Source organism: Anomaloglossus baeobatrachus, unplaced genomic scaffold (genome assembly GCF_048569485.1).
Source record: "Anomaloglossus baeobatrachus isolate aAnoBae1 unplaced genomic scaffold, aAnoBae1.hap1 Scaffold_3112, whole genome shotgun sequence".
Lineage (NCBI taxonomy): Eukaryota > Metazoa > Chordata > Amphibia > Anura > Aromobatidae > Anomaloglossus > Anomaloglossus baeobatrachus.
Window position 1 is genome coordinate 71,354 of NW_027442523.1, and position 17,997 is coordinate 89,350.

Sequence of the window (17,997 nt, forward strand, 5' to 3'; positions counted from 1 at the left end):
CGGAACACTGGCGGCTTGTCACAATGCCCCCCGATGACATCACAATAGCGCTGCTGCCTAGAAAACAAGCTGCGCAGAAGAAGTTGTTCTTTGGGTGGGAGGGTGGGCTAGTGGAAGGAGGGGGCAATCTCTTTTTTTCCCGGGTGGTAGGGGGATGACAGGAGAAGGGAAGCGGGTGGTGAGAAAGGTACAGAGGGCAGGGTTTGGGGGCTGGGAAGGAAAGGGAAAAGATTAGGGTTTGGGGATGATGAAAGGGCTTTCTACGGGTAAGGATGGCAAAGGGTGGCAGTGACGGAAAGTCAGGCAACCTGTCCTGTCCGTCTTTTTGTATCGTGAATTGGAAAGACTGCAAGGGGGAGGGGAGTTGCTTGCGCCCTAAAGGAGGAGTTATTCAGATTCATTGCAGTGGGGCGGCGGCTGCAAAACGCACCATTCTTCTTGTTTTGGCTCTGCAAAGCAGCCTTTTCAAGGGTTGGCTTGGGTGACAAAATGTCTTGTGTAGGCGTGGGTTTGTCTCCCTCTCGCTCTCTCTCCCTAAGATGTGTCCGGCATAGGCCAGGGTGCCACTCGAGGCCCAAACCAATTCTGGTTATCGCTTCTCGGCCTTTTGGCTAAGATCAAGTGTAGTATCTGTTCTTATCAGTTTAATATCTGATACGTCCCCTATCTGGGGACCATATATTAAATGGATTTTTAGAACAGGGAGATGGAAAAAGAGCTTGCTCTGTCCACTCCACGCATTGACCTGGTATTGCAGTACCTCCAGGAACGGTGCACCCCTTCTTAACCCAGTTTCCAAAAGCAGAACTCAATTCACCTGATTCATATTAGCCCGATTTAATGAATTGGAAGAAAGCATACGTCTTCATATGCACCTCAATTTGGCCCATTCACTTTTCACACTTCCTCCTTTTGTTTTTTATCTTTCACACTTTTGACTTTCTTTATTCATCCAAATAGCAAACTCATCACCACTCAACCTGACCAACTCGGCTATGTCCCCGTGCTGCAGTTCTCTGTCTTATCTAGATCATTTGCAATTGAATGGAATAGATCCCTTTTGGACAAAGTGGATTCACCTGCTGCTGCAGTGACCACAGGTGTGATAACATCTAGAATTGGCATCTGGTGCGATCTCTCCGCTTCCACTCCAAAGAAAGTTACCTGTTTATTCCTATCATGCATTGGTTTTTGGGGTTTTCTTTGAGTAATGATGATCTCTTTAGTAGTCTGTTGGCGCCCTCTCCTGGAGGAATAGTTTGCTTGCTCTTGGACATTCTAAAAGAGAGGTCATGATAGACATTGAGCTTCTGAGCTCAATTGGGGACAGTCATGGGTGATGAATGTTTGCAACCTACTGCGAAGCCTCATACCGCAATATAAGGAACGTCAAATACTAAGAAAGGGCGGCCTATGAAAGAATTACTACTTTCAATAAGTACACTTAAACGGCTAATTGGGAATAGAAAAACTGTAAAAAGCCCTCTGAGAAAGCCCCCCTCTAACCTTTGATAGTAAGCTTTTCTGTAGTCTGCCTGTTGATGTATTTTCCGTTTGAACTGTGCACAACATGAAGAGACGGAACACTGGCGGCTTGTCACAATGCCCCCCGATGACATCACAATAGCGCTGCTGCCTAGAAAACAAGCTGCGCAGAAGAAGTTGTTCTTTGGGTGGGAGGGTGGGCTAGTGGAAGGAGGGGGCAATCTCTTTTTTTCCCGGGTGGTAGGGGGATGACAGGAGAAGGGAAGCGGGTGGTGAGAAAGGTACAGAGGGCAGGGTTTGGGGGCTGGGAAGGAAAGGGAAAAGATTAGGGTTTGGGGATGATGAAAGGGCTTTCTACGGGTAAGGATGGCAAAGGGTGGCAGTGACGGAAAGTCAGGCAACCTGTCCTGTCCGTCTTTTTGTATCGTGAATTGGAAAGACTGCAAGGGGGAGGGGAGTTGCTTGCGCCCTAAAGGAGGAGTTATTCAGATTCATTGCAGTGGGGGGCGGCGGCTGCAAAACGCACCATTCTTCTTGTTTTGGCTCTGCAAAGCAGCCTTTTCAAGGGTTGGCTTGGGTGACAAAATGTCTTGTGTAGGCGTGGGTTTGTCTCCCTCTCGCTCTCTCTCCCTAAGATGTGTCCGGCATAGGCCAGGGTGCCACTCGAGGCCCAAACCAATTCTGGTTATCGCTTCTCGGCCTTTTGGCTAAGATCAAGTGTAGTATCTGTTCTTATCAGTTTAATATCTGATACGTCCCCTATCTGGGGACCATATATTAAATGGATTTTTAGAACAGGGAGATGGAAAAAGAGCTTGCTCTGTCCACTCCACGCATTGACCTGGTATTGCAGTACCTCCAGGAACGGTGCACCCCTTCTTAACCCAGTTTCCAAAAGCAGAACTCAATTCACCTGATTCATATTAGCCCGATTTAATGAATTGGAAGAAAGCATACGTCTTCATATGCACCTCAATTTGGCCCATTCACTTTTCACACTTCCTCCTTTTGTTTTTTATCTTTCACACTTTTGACTTTCTTTATTCATCCAAATAGCAAACTCATCACCACTCAACCTGACCAACTCGGCTATGTCCCCGTGCTGCAGTTCTCTGTCTTATCTAGATCATTTGCAATTGAATGGAATAGATCCCTTTTGGACAAAGTGGATTCACCTGCTGCTGCAGTGACCACAGGTGTGATAACATCTAGAATTGGCATCTGGTGCGATCTCTCCGCTTCCACTCCAAAGAAAGTTACCTGTTTATTCCTATCATGCATTGGTTTTTGGGGTTTTCTTTGAGTAATGATGATCTCTTTAGTAGTCTGTTGGCGCCCTCTCCTGGAGGAATAGTTTGCTTGCTCTTGGACATTCTAAAAGAGAGGTCATGATAGACATTGAGCTTCTGAGCTCAATTGGGGACAGTCATGGGTGATGAATGTTTGCAACCTACTGCGAAGCCTCATACCGCAATATAAGGAACGTCAAATACTAAGAAAGGGCGGCCTATGAAAGAATTACTACTTTCAATAAGTACACTTAAACGGCTAATTGGGAATAGAAAAACTGTAAAAAGCCCTCTGAGAAAGCCCCCCTCTAACCTTTGATAGTAAGCTTTTCTGTAGTCTGCCTGTTGATGTATTTTCCGTTTGAACTGTGCACAACATGAAGAGACGGAACACTGGCGGCTTGTCACAATGCCCCCCGATGACATCACAATAGCGCTGCTGCCTAGAAAACAAGCTGCGCAGAAGAAGTTGTTCTTTGGGTGGGAGGGTGGGCTAGTGGAAGGAGGGGGCAATCTCTTTTTTTCCCGGGTGGTAGGGGGATGACAGGAGAAGGGAAGCGGGTGGTGAGAAAGGTACAGAGGGCAGGGTTTGGGGGCTGGGAAGGAAAGGGAAAAGATTAGGGTTTGGGGATGATGAAAGGGCTTTCTACGGGTAAGGATGGCAAAGGGTGGCAGTGACGGAAAGTCAGGCAACCTGTCCTGTCCGTCTTTTTGTATCGTGAATTGGAAAGACTGCAAGGGGGAGGGGAGTTGCTTGCGCCCTAAAGGAGGAGTTATTCAGATTCATTGCAGTGGGGGGCGGCGGCTGCAAAACGCACCATTCTTCTTGTTTTGGCTCTGCAAAGCAGCCTTTTCAAGGGTTGGCTTGGGTGACAAAATGTCTTGTGTAGGCGTGGGTTTGTCTCCCTCTCGCTCTCTCTCCCTAAGATGTGTCCGGCATAGGCCAGGGTGCCACTCGAGGCCCAAACCAATTCTGGTTATCGCTTCTCGGCCTTTTGGCTAAGATCAAGTGTAGTATCTGTTCTTATCAGTTTAATATCTGATACGTCCCCTATCTGGGGACCATATATTAAATGGATTTTTAGAACAGGGAGATGGAAAAAGAGCTTGCTCTGTCCACTCCACGCATTGACCTGGTATTGCAGTACCTCCAGGAACGGTGCACCCCTTCTTAACCCAGTTTCCAAAAGCAGAACTCAATTCACCTGATTCATATTAGCCCGATTTAATGAATTGGAAGAAAGCATACGTCTTCATATGCACCTCAATTTGGCCCATTCACTTTTCACACTTCCTCCTTTTGTTTTTTATCTTTCACACTTTTGACTTTCTTTATTCATCCAAATAGCAAACTCATCACCACTCAACCTGACCAACTCGGCTATGTCCCCGTGCTGCAGTTCTCTGTCTTATCTAGATCATTTGCAATTGAATGGAATAGATCCCTTTTGGACAAAGTGGATTCACCTGCTGCTGCAGTGACCACAGGTGTGATAACATCCAGAATTGGCATCTGGTGCGATCTCTCCGCTTCCACTCCAAAGAAAGTTACCTGTTTATTCCTATCATGCATTGGTTTTTGGGGTTTTCTTTGAGTAATGATGATCTCTTTAGTAGTCTGTTGGCGCCCTCTCCTGGAGGAATAGTTTGCTTGCTCTTGGACATTCTAAAAGAGAGGTCATGATAGACATTGAGCTTCTGAGCTCAATTGGGGACAGTCATGGGTGATGAATGTTTGCAACCTACTGCGAAGCCTCATACCGCAATATAAGGAACGTCAAATACTAAGAAAGGGCGGCCTATGAAAGAATTACTACTTTCAATAAGTACACTTAAACGGCTAATTGGGAATAGAAAAACTGTAAAAAGCCCTCTGAGAAAGCCCCCCTCTAACCTTTGATAGTAAGCTTTTCTGTAGTCTGCCTGTTGATGTATTTTCCGTTTGAACTGTGCACAACATGAAGAGACGGAACACTGGCGGCTTGTCACAATGCCCCCCGATGACATCACAATAGCGCTGCTGCCTAGAAAACAAGCTGCGCAGAAGAAGTTGTTCTTTGGGTGGGAGGGTGGGCTAGTGGAAGGAGGGGGCAATCTCTTTTTTTCCCGGGTGGTAGGGGGATGACAGGAGAAGGGAAGCGGGTGGTGAGAAAGGTACAGAGGGCAGGGTTTGGGGGCTGGGAAGGAAAGGGAAAAGATTAGGGTTTGGGGATGATGAAAGGGCTTTCTACGGGTAAGGATGGCAAAGGGTGGCAGTGACGGAAAGTCAGGCAACCTGTCCTGTCCGTCTTTTTGTATCGTGAATTGGAAAGACTGCAAGGGGGAGGGGAGTTGCTTGCGCCCTAAAGGAGGAGTTATTCAGATTCATTGCAGTGGGGGGCGGCGGCTGCAAAACGCACCATTCTTCTTGTTTTGGCTCTGCAAAGCAGCCTTTTCAAGGGTTGGCTTGGGTGACAAAATGTCTTGTGTAGGCGTGGGTTTGTCTCCCTCTCGCTCTCTCTCCCTAAGATGTGTCCGGCATAGGCCAGGGTGCCACTCGAGGCCCAAACCAATTCTGGTTATCGCTTCTCGGCCTTTTGGCTAAGATCAAGTGTAGTATCTGTTCTTATCAGTTTAATATCTGATACGTCCCCTATCTGGGGACCATATATTAAATGGATTTTTAGAACAGGGAGATGGAAAAAGAGCTTGCTCTGTCCACTCCACGCATTGACCTGGTATTGCAGTACCTCCAGGAACGGTGCACCCCTTCTTAACCCAGTTTCCAAAAGCAGAACTCAATTCACCTGATTCATATTAGCCCGATTTAATGAATTGGAAGAAAGCATACGTCTTCATATGCACCTCAATTTGGCCCATTCACTTTTCACACTTCCTCCTTTTGTTTTTTATCTTTCACACTTTTGACTTTCTTTATTCATCCAAATAGCAAACTCATCACCACTCAACCTGACCAACTCGGCTATGTCCCCGTGCTGCAGTTCTCTGTCTTATCTAGATCATTTGCAATTGAATGGAATAGATCCCTTTTGGACAAAGTGGATTCACCTGCTGCTGCAGTGACCACAGGTGTGATAACATCTAGAATTGGCATCTGGTGCGATCTCTCCGCTTCCACTCCAAAGAAAGTTACCTGTTTATTCCTATCATGCATTGGTTTTTGGGGTTTTCTTTGAGTAATGATGATCTCTTTAGTAGTCTGTTGGCGCCCTCTCCTGGAGGAATAGTTTGCTTGCTCTTGGACATTCTAAAAGAGAGGTCATGATAGACATTGAGCTTCTGAGCTCAATTGGGGACAGTCATGGGTGATGAATGTTTGCAACCTACTGCGAAGCCTCATACCGCAATATAAGGAACGTCAAATACTAAGAAAGGGCGGCCTATGAAAGAATTACTACTTTCAATAAGTACACTTAAACGGCTAATTGGGAATAGAAAAACTGTAAAAAGCCCTCTGAGAAAGCCCCCCTCTAACCTTTGATAGTAAGCTTTTCTGTAGTCTGCCTGTTGATGTATTTTCCGTTTGAACTGTGCACAACATGAAGAGACGGAACACTGGCGGCTTGTCACAATGCCCCCCGATGACATCACAATAGCGCTGCTGCCTAGAAAACAAGCTGCGCAGAAGAAGTTGTTCTTTGGGTGGGAGGGTGGGCTAGTGGAAGGAGGGGGCAATCTCTTTTTTTCCCGGGTGGTAGGGGGATGACAGGAGAAGGGAAGCGGGTGGTGAGAAAGGTACAGAGGGCAGGGTTTGGGGGCTGGGAAGGAAAGGGAAAAGATTAGGGTTTGGGGATGATGAAAGGGCTTTCTACGGGTAAGGATGGCAAAGGGTGGCAGTGACGGAAAGTCAGGCAACCTGTCCTGTCCGTCTTTTTGTATCGTGAATTGGAAAGACTGCAAGGGGGAGGGGAGTTGCTTGCGCCCTAAAGGAGGAGTTATTCAGATTCATTGCAGTGGGCGGCGGCTGCAAAACGCACCATTCTTCTTGTTTTGGCTCTGCAAAGCAGCCTTTTCAAGGGTTGGCTTGGGTGACAAAATGTCTTGTGTAGGCGTGGGTTTGTCTCCCTCTCGCTCTCTCTCCCTAAGATGTGTCCGGCATAGGCCAGGGTGCCACTCGAGGCCCAAACCAATTCTGGTTATCGCTTCTCGGCCTTTTGGCTAAGATCAAGTGTAGTATCTGTTCTTATCAGTTTAATATCTGATACGTCCCCTATCTGGGGACCATATATTAAATGGATTTTTAGAACAGGGAGATGGAAAAAGAGCTTGCTCTGTCCACTCCACGCATTGACCTGGTATTGCAGTACCTCCAGGAACGGTGCACCCCTTCTTAACCCAGTTTCCAAAAGCAGAACTCAATTCACCTGATTCATATTAGCCCGATTTAATGAATTGGAAGAAAGCATACGTCTTCATATGCACCTCAATTTGGCCCATTCACTTTTCACACTTCCTCCTTTTGTTTTTTATCTTTCACACTTTTGACTTTCTTTATTCATCCAAATAGCAAACTCATCACCACTCAACCTGACCAACTCGGCTATGTCCCCGTGCTGCAGTTCTCTGTCTTATCTAGATCATTTGCAATTGAATGGAATAGATCCCTTTTGGACAAAGTGGATTCACCTGCTGCTGCAGTGACCACAGGTGTGATAACATCTAGAATTGGCATCTGGTGCGATCTCTCCGCTTCCACTCCAAAGAAAGTTACCTGTTTATTCCTATCATGCATTGGTTTTTGGGGTTTTCTTTGAGTAATGATGATCTCTTTAGTAGTCTGTTGGCGCCCTCTCCTGGAGGAATAGTTTGCTTGCTCTTGGACATTCTAAAAGAGAGGTCATGATAGACATTGAGCTTCTGAGCTCAATTGGGGACAGTCATGGGTGATGAATGTTTGCAACCTACTGCGAAGCCTCATACCGCAATATAAGGAACGTCAAATACTAAGAAAGGGCGGCCTATGAAAGAATTACTACTTTCAATAAGTACACTTAAACGGCTAATTGGGAATAGAAAAACTGTAAAAAGCCCTCTGAGAAAGCCCCCCTCTAACCTTTGATAGTAAGCTTTTCTGTAGTCTGCCTGTTGATGTATTTTCCGTTTGAACTGTGCACAACATGAAGAGACGGAACACTGGCGGCTTGTCACAATGCCCCCCGATGACATCACAATAGCGCTGCTGCCTAGAAAACAAGCTGCGCAGAAGAAGTTGTTCTTTGGGTGGGAGGGTGGGCTAGTGGAAGGAGGGGGCAATCTCTTTTTTTCCCGGGTGGTAGGGGGATGACAGGAGAAGGGAAGCGGGTGGTGAGAAAGGTACAGAGGGCAGGGTTTGGGGGCTGGGAAGGAAAGGGAAAAGATTAGGGTTTGGGGATGATGAAAGGGCTTTCTACGGGTAAGGATGGCAAAGGGTGGCAGTGACGGAAAGTCAGGCAACCTGTCCTGTCCGTCTTTTTGTATCGTGAATTGGAAAGACTGCAAGGGGGAGGGGAGTTGCTTGCGCCCTAAAGGAGGAGTTATTCAGATTCATTGCAGTGGGGGGCGGCGGCTGCAAAACGCACCATTCTTCTTGTTTTGGCTCTGCAAAGCAGCCTTTTCAAGGGTTGGCTTGGGTGACAAAATGTCTTGTGTAGGCGTGGGTTTGTCTCCCTCTCGCTCTCTCTCCCTAAGATGTGTCCGGCATAGGCCAGGGTGCCACTCGAGGCCCAAACCAATTCTGGTTATCGCTTCTCGGCCTTTTGGCTAAGATCAAGTGTAGTATCTGTTCTTATCAGTTTAATATCTGATACGTCCCCTATCTGGGGACCATATATTAAATGGATTTTTAGAACAGGGAGATGGAAAAAGAGCTTGCTCTGTCCACTCCACGCATTGACCTGGTATTGCAGTACCTCCAGGAACGGTGCACCCCTTCTTAACCCAGTTTCCAAAAGCAGAACTCAATTCACCTGATTCATATTAGCCCGATTTAATGAATTGGAAGAAAGCATACGTCTTCATATGCACCTCAATTTGGCCCATTCACTTTTCACACTTCCTCCTTTTGTTTTTTATCTTTCACACTTTTGACTTTCTTTATTCATCCAAATAGCAAACTCATCACCACTCAACCTGACCAACTCGGCTATGTCCCCGTGCTGCAGTTCTCTGTCTTATCTAGATCATTTGCAATTGAATGGAATAGATCCCTTTTGGACAAAGTGGATTCACCTGCTGCTGCAGTGACCACAGGTGTGATAACATCTAGAATTGGCATCTGGTGCGATCTCTCCGCTTCCACTCCAAAGAAAGTTACCTGTTTATTCCTATCATGCATTGGTTTTTGGGGTTTTCTTTGAGTAATGATGATCTCTTTAGTAGTCTGTTGGCGCCCTCTCCTGGAGGAATAGTTTGCTTGCTCTTGGACATTCTAAAAGAGAGGTCATGATAGACATTGAGCTTCTGAGCTCAATTGGGGACAGTCATGGGTGATGAATGTTTGCAACCTACTGCGAAGCCTCATACCGCAATATAAGGAACGTCAAATACTAAGAAAGGGCGGCCTATGAAAGAATTACTACTTTCAATAAGTACACTTAAACGGCTAATTGGGAATAGAAAAACTGTAAAAAGCCCTCTGAGAAAGCCCCCCTCTAACCTTTGATAGTAAGCTTTTCTGTAGTCTGCCTGTTGATGTATTTTCCGTTTGAACTGTGCACAACATGAAGAGACGGAACACTGGCGGCTTGTCACAATGCCCCCCGATGACATCACAATAGCGCTGCTGCCTAGAAAACAAGCTGCGCAGAAGAAGTTGTTCTTTGGGTGGGAGGGTGGGCTAGTGGAAGGAGGGGGCAATCTCTTTTTTTCCCGGGTGGTAGGGGGATGACAGGAGAAGGGAAGCGGGTGGTGAGAAAGGTACAGAGGGCAGGGTTTGGGGGCTGGGAAGGAAAGGGAAAAGATTAGGGTTTGGGGATGATGAAAGGGCTTTCTACGGGTAAGGATGGCAAAGGGTGGCAGTGACGGAAAGTCAGGCAACCTGTCCTGTCCGTCTTTTTGTATCGTGAATTGGAAAGACTGCAAGGGGGAGGGGAGTTGCTTGCGCCCTAAAGGAGGAGTTATTCAGATTCATTGCAGTGGGGGGCGGCGGCTGCAAAACGCACCATTCTTCTTGTTTTGGCTCTGCAAAGCAGCCTTTTCAAGGGTTGGCTTGGGTGACAAAATGTCTTGTGTAGGCGTGGGTTTGTCTCCCTCTCGCTCTCTCTCCCTAAGATGTGTCCGGCATAGGCCAGGGTGCCACTCGAGGCCCAAACCAATTCTGGTTATCGCTTCTCGGCCTTTTGGCTAAGATCAAGTGTAGTATCTGTTCTTATCAGTTTAATATCTGATACGTCCCCTATCTGGGGACCATATATTAAATGGATTTTTAGAACAGGGAGATGGAAAAAGAGCTTGCTCTGTCCACTCCACGCATTGACCTGGTATTGCAGTACCTCCAGGAACGGTGCACCCCTTCTTAACCCAGTTTCCAAAAGCAGAACTCAATTCACCTGATTCATATTAGCCCGATTTAATGAATTGGAAGAAAGCATACGTCTTCATATGCACCTCAATTTGGCCCATTCACTTTTCACACTTCCTCCTTTTGTTTTTTATCTTTCACACTTTTGACTTTCTTTATTCATCCAAATAGCAAACTCATCACCACTCAACCTGACCAACTCGGCTATGTCCCCGTGCTGCAGTTCTCTGTCTTATCTAGATCATTTGCAATTGAATGGAATAGATCCCTTTTGGACAAAGTGGATTCACCTGCTGCTGCAGTGACCACAGGTGTGATAACATCTAGAATTGGCATCTGGTGCGATCTCTCCGCTTCCACTCCAAAGAAAGTTACCTGTTTATTCCTATCATGCATTGGTTTTTGGGGTTTTCTTTGAGTAATGATGATCTCTTTAGTAGTCTGTTGGCGCCCTCTCCTGGAGGAATAGTTTGCTTGCTCTTGGACATTCTAAAAGAGAGGTCATGATAGACATTGAGCTTCTGAGCTCAATTGGGGACAGTCATGGGTGATGAATGTTTGCAACCTACTGCGAAGCCTCATACCGCAATATAAGGAACGTCAAATACTAAGAAAGGGCGGCCTATGAAAGAATTACTACTTTCAATAAGTACACTTAAACGGCTAATTGGGAATAGAAAAACTGTAAAAAGCCCTCTGAGAAAGCCCCCCTCTAACCTTTGATAGTAAGCTTTTCTGTAGTCTGCCTGTTGATGTATTTTCCGTTTGAACTGTGCACAACATGAAGAGACGGAACACTGGCGGCTTGTCACAATGCCCCCCGATGACATCACAATAGCGCTGCTGCCTAGAAAACAAGCTGCGCAGAAGAAGTTGTTCTTTGGGTGGGAGGGTGGGCTAGTGGAAGGAGGGGGCAATCTCTTTTTTTCCCGGGTGGTAGGGGGATGACAGGAGAAGGGAAGCGGGTGGTGAGAAAGGTACAGAGGGCAGGGTTTGGGGGCTGGGAAGGAAAGGGAAAAGATTAGGGTTTGGGGATGATGAAAGGGCTTTCTACGGGTAAGGATGGCAAAGGGTGGCAGTGACGGAAAGTCAGGCAACCTGTCCTGTCCGTCTTTTTGTATCGTGAATTGGAAAGACTGCAAGGGGGAGGGGAGTTGCTTGCGCCCTAAAGGAGGAGTTATTCAGATTCATTGCAGTGGGGGGCGGCGGCTGCAAAACGCACCATTCTTCTTGTTTTGGCTCTGCAAAGCAGCCTTTTCAAGGGTTGGCTTGGGTGACAAAATGTCTTGTGTAGGCGTGGGTTTGTCTCCCTCTCGCTCTCTCTCCCTAAGATGTGTCCGGCATAGGCCAGGGTGCCACTCGAGGCCCAAACCAATTCTGGTTATCGCTTCTCGGCCTTTTGGCTAAGATCAAGTGTAGTATCTGTTCTTATCAGTTTAATATCTGATACGTCCCCTATCTGGGGACCATATATTAAATGGATTTTTAGAACAGGGAGATGGAAAAAGAGCTTGCTCTGTCCACTCCACGCATTGACCTGGTATTGCAGTACCTCCAGGAACGGTGCACCCCTTCTTAACCCAGTTTCCAAAAGCAGAACTCAATTCACCTGATTCATATTAGCCCGATTTAATGAATTGGAAGAAAGCATACGTCTTCATATGCACCTCAATTTGGCCCATTCACTTTTCACACTTCCTCCTTTTGTTTTTTATCTTTCACACTTTTGACTTTCTTTATTCATCCAAATAGCAAACTCATCACCACTCAACCTGACCAACTCGGCTATGTCCCCGTGCTGCAGTTCTCTGTCTTATCTAGATCATTTGCAATTGAATGGAATAGATCCCTTTTGGACAAAGTGGATTCACCTGCTGCTGCAGTGACCACAGGTGTGATAACATCTAGAATTGGCATCTGGTGCGATCTCTCCGCTTCCACTCCAAAGAAAGTTACCTGTTTATTCCTATCATGCATTGGTTTTTGGGGTTTTCTTTGAGTAATGATGATCTCTTTAGTAGTCTGTTGGCGCCCTCTCCTGGAGGAATAGTTTGCTTGCTCTTGGACATTCTAAAAGAGAGGTCATGATAGACATTGAGCTTCTGAGCTCAATTGGGGACAGTCATGGGTGATGAATGTTTGCAACCTACTGCGAAGCCTCATACCGCAATATAAGGAACGTCAAATACTAAGAAAGGGCGGCCTATGAAAGAATTACTACTTTCAATAAGTACACTTAAACGGCTAATTGGGAATAGAAAAACTGTAAAAAGCCCTCTGAGAAAGCCCCCCTCTAACCTTTGATAGTAAGCTTTTCTGTAGTCTGCCTGTTGATGTATTTTCCGTTTGAACTGTGCACAACATGAAGAGACGGAACACTGGCGGCTTGTCACAATGCCCCCCGATGACATCACAATAGCGCTGCTGCCTAGAAAACAAGCTGCGCAGAAGAAGTTGTTCTTTGGGTGGGAGGGTGGGCTAGTGGAAGGAGGGGGCAATCTCTTTTTTTCCCGGGTGGTAGGGGGATGACAGGAGAAGGGAAGCGGGTGGTGAGAAAGGTACAGAGGGCAGGGTTTGGGGGCTGGGAAGGAAAGGGAAAAGATTAGGGTTTGGGGATGATGAAAGGGCTTTCTACGGGTAAGGATGGCAAAGGGTGGCAGTGACGGAAAGTCAGGCAACCTGTCCTGTCCGTCTTTTTGTATCGTGAATTGGAAAGACTGCAAGGGGGAGGGGAGTTGCTTGCGCCCTAAAGGAGGAGTTATTCAGATTCATTGCAGTGGGGGGCGGCGGCTGCAAAACGCACCATTCTTCTTGTTTTGGCTCTGCAAAGCAGCCTTTTCAAGGGTTGGCTTGGGTGACAAAATGTCTTGTGTAGGCGTGGGTTTGTCTCCCTCTCGCTCTCTCTCCCTAAGATGTGTCCGGCATAGGCCAGGGTGCCACTCGAGGCCCAAACCAATTCTGGTTATCGCTTCTCGGCCTTTTGGCTAAGATCAAGTGTAGTATCTGTTCTTATCAGTTTAATATCTGATACGTCCCCTATCTGGGGACCATATATTAAATGGATTTTTAGAACAGGGAGATGGAAAAAGAGCTTGCTCTGTCCACTCCACGCATTGACCTGGTATTGCAGTACCTCCAGGAACGGTGCACCCCTTCTTAACCCAGTTTCCAAAAGCAGAACTCAATTCACCTGATTCATATTAGCCCGATTTAATGAATTGGAAGAAAGCATACGTCTTCATATGCACCTCAATTTGGCCCATTCACTTTTCACACTTCCTCCTTTTGTTTTTTATCTTTCACACTTTTGACTTTCTTTATTCATCCAAATAGCAAACTCATCACCACTCAACCTGACCAACTCGGCTATGTCCCCGTGCTGCAGTTCTCTGTCTTATCTAGATCATTTGCAATTGAATGGAATAGATCCCTTTTGGACAAAGTGGATTCACCTGCTGCTGCAGTGACCACAGGTGTGATAACATCTAGAATTGGCATCTGGTGCGATCTCTCCGCTTCCACTCCAAAGAAAGTTACCTGTTTATTCCTATCATGCATTGGTTTTTGGGGTTTTCTTTGAGTAATGATGATCTCTTTAGTAGTCTGTTGGCGCCCTCTCCTGGAGGAATAGTTTGCTTGCTCTTGGACATTCTAAAAGAGAGGTCATGATAGACATTGAGCTTCTGAGCTCAATTGGGGACAGTCATGGGTGATGAATGTTTGCAACCTACTGCGAAGCCTCATACCGCAATATAAGGAACGTCAAATACTAAGAAAGGGCGGCCTATGAAAGAATTACTACTTTCAATAAGTACACTTAAACGGCTAATTGGGAATAGAAAAACTGTAAAAAGCCCTCTGAGAAAGCCCCCCTCTAACCTTTGATAGTAAGCTTTTCTGTAGTCTGCCTGTTGATGTATTTTCCGTTTGAACTGTGCACAACATGAAGAGACGGAACACTGGCGGCTTGTCACAATGCCCCCCGATGACATCACAATAGCGCTGCTGCCTAGAAAACAAGCTGCGCAGAAGAAGTTGTTCTTTGGGTGGGAGGGTGGGCTAGTGGAAGGAGGGGGCAATCTCTTTTTTTCCCGGGTGGTAGGGGGATGACAGGAGAAGGGAAGCGGGTGGTGAGAAAGGTACAGAGGGCAGGGTTTGGGGGCTGGGAAGGAAAGGGAAAAGATTAGGGTTTGGGGATGATGAAAGGGCTTTCTACGGGTAAGGATGGCAAAGGGTGGCAGTGACGGAAAGTCAGGCAACCTGTCCTGTCCGTCTTTTTGTATCGTGAATTGGAAAGACTGCAAGGGGGAGGGGAGTTGCTTGCGCCCTAAAGGAGGAGTTATTCAGATTCATTGCAGTGGGGGGCGGCGGCTGCAAAACGCACCATTCTTCTTGTTTTGGCTCTGCAAAGCAGCCTTTTCAAGGGTTGGCTTGGGTGACAAAATGTCTTGTGTAGGCGTGGGTTTGTCTCCCTCTCGCTCTCTCTCCCTAAGATGTGTCCGGCATAGGCCAGGGTGCCACTCGAGGCCCAAACCAATTCTGGTTATCGCTTCTCGGCCTTTTGGCTAAGATCAAGTGTAGTATCTGTTCTTATCAGTTTAATATCTGATACGTCCCCTATCTGGGGACCATATATTAAATGGATTTTTAGAACAGGGAGATGGAAAAAGAGCTTGCTCTGTCCACTCCACGCATTGACCTGGTATTGCAGTACCTCCAGGAACGGTGCACCCCTTCTTAACCCAGTTTCCAAAAGCAGAACTCAATTCACCTGATTCATATTAGCCCGATTTAATGAATTGGAAGAAAGCATACGTCTTCATATGCACCTCAATTTGGCCCATTCACTTTTCACACTTCCTCCTTTTGTTTTTTATCTTTCACACTTTTGACTTTCTTTATTCATCCAAATAGCAAACTCATCACCACTCAACCTGACCAACTCGGCTATGTCCCCGTGCTGCAGTTCTCTGTCTTATCTAGATCATTTGCAATTGAATGGAATAGATCCCTTTTGGACAAAGTGGATTCACCTGCTGCTGCAGTGACCACAGGTGTGATAACATCTAGAATTGGCATCTGGTGCGATCTCTCCGCTTCCACTCCAAAGAAAGTTACCTGTTTATTCCTATCATGCATTGGTTTTTGGGGTTTTCTTTGAGTAATGATGATCTCTTTAGTAGTCTGTTGGCGCCCTCTCCTGGAGGAATAGTTTGCTTGCTCTTGGACATTCTAAAAGAGAGGTCATGATAGACATTGAGCTTCTGAGCTCAATTGGGGACAGTCATGGGTGATGAATGTTTGCAACCTACTGCGAAGCCTCATACCGCAATATAAGGAACGTCAAATACTAAGAAAGGGCGGCCTATGAAAGAATTACTACTTTCAATAAGTACACTTAAACGGCTAATTGGGAATAGAAAAACTGTAAAAAGCCCTCTGAGAAAGCCCCCCTCTAACCTTTGATAGTAAGCTTTTCTGTAGTCTGCCTGTTGATGTATTTTCCGTTTGAACTGTGCACAACATGAAGAGACGGAACACTGGCGGCTTGTCACAATGCCCCCCGATGACATCACAATAGCGCTGCTGCCTAGAAAACAAGCTGCGCAGAAGAAGTTGTTCTTTGGGTGGGAGGGTGGGCTAGTGGAAGGAGGGGGCAATCTCTTTTTTTCCCGGGTGGTAGGGGGATGACAGGAGAAGGGAAGCGGGTGGTGAGAAAGGTACAGAGGGCAGGGTTTGGGGGCTGGGAAGGAAAGGGAAAAGATTAGGGTTTGGGGATGATGAAAGGGCTTTCTACGGGTAAGGATGGCAAAGGGTGGCAGTGACGGAAAGTCAGGCAACCTGTCCTGTCCGTCTTTTTGTATCGTGAATTGGAAAGACTGCAAGGGGGAGGGGAGTTGCTTGCGCCCTAAAGGAGGAGTTATTCAGATTCATTGCAGTGGGGGGCGGCGGCTGCAAAACGCACCATTCTTCTTGTTTTGGCTCTGCAAAGCAGCCTTTTCAAGGGTTGGCTTGGGTGACAAAATGTCTTGTGTAGGCGTGGGTTTGTCTCCCTCTCGCTCTCTCTCCCTAAGATGTGTCCGGCATAGGCCAGGGTGCCACTCGAGGCCCAAACCAATTCTGGTTATCGCTTCTCGGCCTTTTGGCTAAGATCAAGTGTAGTGTTGTTCGAAGAGGTGGTTTAAGCTCCAGGCCACCTTAGTACAATGATACAATGCACACTGGAAGGTTGCGCTTGCTAGTACTCTGGGTGGATAGTATATTCATCTAGAGGAAAACATGGCCCTACCAGGATCGAGGCTATTAGACTGAGTAAGGGTGGGGGGCTATGGTACAACGTGCCCCAGGACTGACGACCCTGGAGTGAGTCTGAGCTTGCTGGCTTGGGACCCCGGCAAGCCTTGGGCTCTGTAGCACACCGTACCTTGCCTTTTCATACTTTTTGAGCATATTACCCTATCCCGGCCTTCTGGCTAGGAAGGGAAATTTTTATAATCCCGGTCGGAGGTCTGGTCAGCTTTGGGCTGAGAAACTAACACCCGGTTGGAGGTCTGGGTCAGCTTCGGCTGAGAAACCAACACCCGGTTGGAGGTCTGGGTCAGCTTCGGCTGAGAAACCAACACCCGGTTGGAGGTCCGGTTAGCCTTGGGCTGAGAAACCAACACCGGTTGACGGTCCGGGCAGTTTCGGCTGCGAAACCAACAACTAGTAGCTCTCTACTCCACTTGGGTAAGATGCCTGGGTGGACGCTGGGAGCAACGACAAGGCTCAACCAGGCTTCGGCTTGGGGGAGCACCGAAGATCCCTGACCCTTGCTGTGGCCTTCTGGCTCGGAGGGACGGGGTTGATTTTTGGGGACCCTCTCCTCACGGTGGGGTCCACACGAATCCTAGCCTTTGCACTGTTTTTGGTGTGACTTCGGTCATGCATTTTTTGTGGTGCTTTGGAAAGCTTCATTAAATCAAAAATCTGTTCTTATCAGTTTAATATCTGATACGTCCCCTATCTGGGGACCATATATTAAATGGATTTTTAGAACAGGGAGATGGAAAAAGAGCTTGCTCTGTCCACTCCACGCATTGACCTGGTATTGCAGTACCTCCAGGAACGGTGCACCCCTTCTTAACCCAGTTTCCAAAAGCAGAACTCAATTCACCTGATTCATATTAGCCCGATTTAATGAATTGGAAGAAAGCATACGTCTTCATATGCACCTCAATTTGGCCCATTCACTTTTCACACTTCCTCCTTTTGTTTTTTATCTTTCACACTTTTGACTTTCTTTATTCATCCAAATAGCAAACTCATCACCACTCAACCTGACCAACTCGGCTATGTCCCCGTGCTGCAGTTCTCTGTCTTATCTAGATCATTTGCAATTGAATGGAATAGATCCCTTTTGGACAAAGTGGATTCACCTGCTGCTGCAGTGACCACAGGTGTGATAACATCTAGAATTGGCATCTGGTGCGATCTCTCCGCTTCCACTCCAAAGAAAGTTACCTGTTTATTCCTATCATGCATTGGTTTTTGGGGTTTTCTTTGAGTAATGATGATCTCTTTAGTAGTCTGTTGGCGCCCTCTCCTGGAGGAATAGTTTGCTTGCTCTTGGACATTCTAAAAGAGAGGTCATGATAGACATTGAGCTTCTGAGCTCAATTGGGGACAGTCATGGGTGATGAATGTTTGCAACCTACTGCGAAGCCTCATACCGCAATATAAGGA

The 17,997-nt window shown here is 46.8% G+C and overlaps 11 non-coding genes across 11 annotated transcripts; all 11 read left to right on the forward strand.

Moving 5' to 3' along the window:
• The first annotated feature begins 591 nt into the window (after window positions 1-591).
• LOC142268869 (U2 spliceosomal RNA) lies at window positions 592-782 on the forward strand. Its single transcript, XR_012734456.1, has one exon. It is a non-coding gene; the product is annotated as a U2 spliceosomal RNA (small nuclear RNA).
• A 1,390-nt stretch (window positions 783-2,172) lies between these two features.
• Window positions 2,173-2,363, forward strand: LOC142268871 (U2 spliceosomal RNA). The gene has a single exon (XR_012734458.1). It is a non-coding gene; the product is annotated as a U2 spliceosomal RNA (small nuclear RNA).
• Window positions 2,364-3,753: 1,390 nt separating this feature from the next.
• LOC142268873 (U2 spliceosomal RNA) lies at window positions 3,754-3,944 on the forward strand. Its single transcript, XR_012734459.1, has one exon. It is a non-coding gene; the product is annotated as a U2 spliceosomal RNA (small nuclear RNA).
• A 1,390-nt stretch (window positions 3,945-5,334) lies between these two features.
• On the forward strand, window positions 5,335-5,525 carry LOC142268874 (U2 spliceosomal RNA). Its single transcript, XR_012734460.1, has one exon. It is a non-coding gene; the product is annotated as a U2 spliceosomal RNA (small nuclear RNA).
• Window positions 5,526-6,912: 1,387 nt separating this feature from the next.
• LOC142268875 (U2 spliceosomal RNA) lies at window positions 6,913-7,103 on the forward strand. Its single transcript, XR_012734461.1, has one exon. It is a non-coding gene; the product is annotated as a U2 spliceosomal RNA (small nuclear RNA).
• A 1,390-nt stretch (window positions 7,104-8,493) lies between these two features.
• LOC142268876 (U2 spliceosomal RNA) lies at window positions 8,494-8,684 on the forward strand. Its single transcript, XR_012734462.1, has one exon. It is a non-coding gene; the product is annotated as a U2 spliceosomal RNA (small nuclear RNA).
• Window positions 8,685-10,074: 1,390 nt separating this feature from the next.
• Window positions 10,075-10,265, forward strand: LOC142268877 (U2 spliceosomal RNA). Its single transcript, XR_012734463.1, has one exon. It is a non-coding gene; the product is annotated as a U2 spliceosomal RNA (small nuclear RNA).
• Window positions 10,266-11,655: 1,390 nt separating this feature from the next.
• LOC142268878 (U2 spliceosomal RNA) lies at window positions 11,656-11,846 on the forward strand. The gene has a single exon (XR_012734464.1). It is a non-coding gene; the product is annotated as a U2 spliceosomal RNA (small nuclear RNA).
• A 1,390-nt stretch (window positions 11,847-13,236) lies between these two features.
• Window positions 13,237-13,427, forward strand: LOC142268879 (U2 spliceosomal RNA). Its single transcript, XR_012734465.1, has one exon. It is a non-coding gene; the product is annotated as a U2 spliceosomal RNA (small nuclear RNA).
• Window positions 13,428-14,817: 1,390 nt separating this feature from the next.
• Window positions 14,818-15,008, forward strand: LOC142268880 (U2 spliceosomal RNA). Its single transcript, XR_012734466.1, has one exon. It is a non-coding gene; the product is annotated as a U2 spliceosomal RNA (small nuclear RNA).
• Window positions 15,009-17,200: 2,192 nt separating this feature from the next.
• LOC142268824 (U2 spliceosomal RNA) lies at window positions 17,201-17,393 on the forward strand. The gene has a single exon (XR_012734415.1). It is a non-coding gene; the product is annotated as a U2 spliceosomal RNA (small nuclear RNA).
• The last annotated feature ends 604 nt before the right edge of the window (window positions 17,394-17,997 follow it).